Genomic DNA, 4,218 nt, shown 5'->3' with positions numbered 1-4,218 from the left:
TTTTTTTTTTTAAAAAAATACGAGACTGGGTCTCTCTGATGCCCAGACTGGAATGCAGTGGCACAATCATAGCTCACTGCGGCCTCAAATTCCTGGGCTCATGTGATCATCTTGCCTCAGCTTCCCGAGCAGCTAGGACTACAGGCACCTGCCACCACACCCAGCTAATTTTAAAATTTTTTGTTGAGATGGGGTCTCGCCATTTTGCCCAGGCTGGTCTCGAACTCCTGAACTCAAGAGATCCTCCTGTCTCTGCCTCCCAAAGTGTTGGGATTCTAGGCATGAGCCACTACATGTGGCCACAAGTCAATAAATTTTAAGGTTTTAAAATGACTAATTGTAATAGCAAATAAAGTTATGTCAATATCAGAGCTAAATTAAACACATTCTGCATCTGTAGGGCTGCATATAATTGTCACTGACTTCAGTAATCACTCACCAAGGCATACCAGTAACTCCAACCCAGAGGAACGTGTTCTAGTCCACCTGCATCTGGGGCTCCGTACTGAAAAGCAAGACAAGTAGGGACAGTTACAAGTCCTTAGATATGACCAGACCAGAAAGAAACAGGAAATTTTAGAATCTTTTTAGACCAGTGCCTGAAACAGACACTAGTCAAAAATAAACTCTAATAATCCTAGGAACTTCTAAAGCCGGAGTTGGCAAACTACAGCCAGTGAGCCAAATCTGGCCTGATGACTTCTGTATGAACAGCAAGCTAAGAATTTGTTTTAACAATTTTCAAATATAAAAGTTAATCAAAATAAGAATATTTTGTGAAATGTGACAATTATATAAATTCAAATTTTAATAATGATAAAGAGTTTTATTGGAAGACAGCCACATTCCTGTACATAGTGTAGTGTCTGTGGCTGCTTTCACGCTACAGTGGCAGAGCTGAATAGTAGCAACAGAGACATATGACCTGCAAGGCCTGAAATGTTTACTATCTCACCCACTACAGAAAAAGTCCACACAGCCTATCCCACGCAGCCTATTCATGGGGTGAATGCTGACCTGCTGATACCATAGACTGAATAGTCCAATTGACCCTAAGTAGTTCAAATAATCAGACTATGAGCTATCGACTTATTATACATTGAACATCCCAAATCTGAAAATCTAAAACTTTTTGAGTGCCAACATGACACTCAAAGGAAATGTTCACTGGAGCACTTCACATTTTCAGATTTGGACTGTTTCAGATTTGGACTGTTCAATATCATGCATATATTTCAAAATCCAAAAAATCTGAAACGCAAAATACTTCTGATCCTAAGCATTTTGGATAAGGGATAATCTGTATTTCAGTTGCCCTGCAGATGAAACCCACTTTTCGAACTTGATTTATCTGATGAGATGAATAAAATAAAGAAACCACAGAATTATCCCCCTTTATCCTTACAAGGTTTAATGCCATCCACTTAAGGCAGAATTTAATCCCTGAAAACAAAATCTTTCTACTTTAACGGGCTCTTAATTTTATATACACATCAGATGTCCTTCAACATGCAAAGCAGTGTAAGCTGTCTTTATGACCCATAGCCCCAACCAAATGATCCAGTATCCACAGTTCCTAGTTCTCATGATCCTTTTCAAACTGAGTCATCTTCCTGCAGACTCACAAGGTTGCAGATTCCCCCAATTATTGGGGGGAGGGGAGAATTAACAGAAAATCCAGATCAGGTATTAAGATCTCTAGCAACTACAGATAAAGAGTATAAGTACATTTTCTCTTTGTCTTGAACCCCTAGTTTAACTGTAAGAGCTAACCCCAAACATTCTGAAACAAACTATTTCCTTTAAGCTTGGACTCTGGGTAACAGCTAAGGCCAATGTGTGAATGTGGGCACATGGAATCTAGCCTCGACAGGTCACTGGGCGTATCCCTCCATCTAGGTCTACAAGGCTGGTGTACCAGCTGCTGGCCATATACTTTAATGACCTGCAGGACCCTGACTCTGGGTACTTCATCACTAATCTCTCCACATTTTGTTGCCACTTTTCACATTACAAAATGAGTTAAGCATTAAGTTGTTATAATTCAGAAAAGATTCTAAAAATCTGAGGAAAGATTCTAAGATGAAAAAATGTCTTCAGTTAGGTACTGGTAACAGGGAATGGAAACAAAGATACCATGACAGCCACATGACAAACAGAATTCCTGAGGAAAAAGGGATGACGCATCAGACAGCAGCACTCTTAGGACAATTTTTAAATACATGCTCCTGGGACTACTGAAAGGAAGAACAAGTACCCACATCATATAAATACACTGTACTTACCCAAATCATGTAAATATGTACATGTGTACTTATATGAACATATTTACATGATGTGGGTACTTGTTCTTGCTTAACAGGCAGATTCACAGAAAACAGCGTACACCAAGAAATCCTTTAACATTAATTGATACTAATAATAAAATTAACATGAATTATATTCACATTTTAAAAGTCATTATAAAAAAAGAAAGAGATCATTCAACATACCTCATTTAAGTATTTCCCTGCAAAAAAGGTCTGATAACCACACATTGATCTGAGAATTGCTGGGAAAGTATTTGGTTCTTGGATCTTCTGCCAGGACTTGCTACTGCAGTTCCCCTCTAGAGTGTTGTTCACAACATGATGATTATGTGGGTACTTTCCTGTCAGGATACTGGCTCTGCTGGGGCAGCAGAGAGCACTTGGCACATACTACAAAGGAAAGGAAGCAAAAAGGACAAAGTCACACAAGAAAGATGAACTTCTCATCATTGCTAAAGAGGGTAAAGAAAAGCTCCTTAATACTCTAACTTCAAATATGTCGTTTCTCATGGAATATATGTATTTTTTTCTACACATGACATACTTCAGGGCTGCTTTAAGTCACATAGTGGAGACATCAAAGCAGATAAAACAAACTGAGAATACAGATTTCTTTTTCAAGTGGCTTCTTTCTGCAGGATAATAGTAATTCTATTCTCATCCGCTATAGAGGTTTTTTGTTTTTTTTTTTTTTGAGGCAAGGTCTCACTCTGTCACCCAGGCTGGAGTGCAGTGGCACAAGCACAGCTCACTGCAGCCTCGACTTCCTGGTGCAAGTGATCCTCCCAAACAGCCTGGAGTACAGGCGCTTGCCACCACTCCTGGCTTTTTTTTTTCATTTTTTTATTTGTAGAGATAACATTCTTCCTATGTTGTCCAGGCTCATCTAAAACTCCTGGATTCAAGTGATCCCTCCACCCTGGCCTCCCAAAGTGCTGGGATTACAGGTGTGAGCCACTGCACCCAGCCAGAAATAATATTTATACACGAGGAGCACAGCATGGTGAGAGACGGGTCTTAACCAAAGATAGAATACTACCAGGATCTAATTGACACACAGTGGTTCATTTGCAGGCTGATCTGCAGCTTTACACATTTCCTATATCACTTTAAACACTGGACACAGACTTTTTTCCCTACTGTAATTATATTTCTATTAGCTACTGTCAGCAACAGACTTTCCCCATTCTACCCAAACATATTGGTACACATCACCCAGCCACTTCACAGAAAGGTAATACTAGCTTACACTTGGACCAGCAGAGAAGGAATGAGCATTTGAGCACAGACTCATGCCAAAATTGGGTATTATCCTTTTAATACTAGCAAGCCTTTTTGCCTTTCAAATTCGATTTGGCATTTTAAAATAACAGTGAGGATGAACATTCTCCACAGGTACCGACCAACTGTTTGTGTGTTCATATGCTTTGCTCATTTTTTTCCTCTAGGGCTGTTGGCCTCTTGTTACATAAGATTTAAGTTAAGGAAGAATTCAGTCATGATACAAATACTTCCCATTTTTACTTTTGCCTTTTAATTTTATTAGATGTTTGACTTCTTAAGTTTAAATTGGCAACTCTTAACTCTTTCCCTTTTTGCTTTCTGATCAATTTTATAGCCAGTACACAGTTTATCTTAATATTACATTTTGGCATCTGGTAGAGCAATTTCTTTTTTTTGAGACAGTCTTACTCTGTCACTCAGGATGGAGTACAGTGGTGCGATCTCAGCTCACTGCAACCTCCGCCACCTCAGGGTTAAGCAATCCTCCCACCCCAGCTTACCAAAGTAGATGGGACCACAGACAGGCACCACCATGCCTGTATTTTGTTGTTGTTGTTGTTCTGAGACGGAGTCTCACTCTGTTGCCCAGGCTGGAGTGCAGTGGCACAAACTCGGCTCACTGCAA

At 39.7% G+C, this 4,218-nt stretch overlaps 1 protein-coding gene across 1 annotated transcript in view; it reads right to left on the bottom strand.

Moving 5' to 3' along the window:
• GNS (glucosamine (N-acetyl)-6-sulfatase) overlaps window positions 1-4,218 on the bottom strand; it is a 50,472-nt gene that overhangs the window by 29,617 nt on the left and 16,637 nt on the right. The window lies entirely within an intron of this gene.

Source organism: Mandrillus leucophaeus, unplaced genomic scaffold, assembly GCF_000951045.1.
Source record: "Mandrillus leucophaeus isolate KB7577 unplaced genomic scaffold, Mleu.le_1.0 Scaffold132, whole genome shotgun sequence".
Lineage (NCBI taxonomy): Eukaryota > Metazoa > Chordata > Mammalia > Primates > Cercopithecidae > Mandrillus > Mandrillus leucophaeus.
Note: the sequence above shows the minus strand (reverse complement) of the source record. Positions and strands in the feature narration are given on the sequence as shown.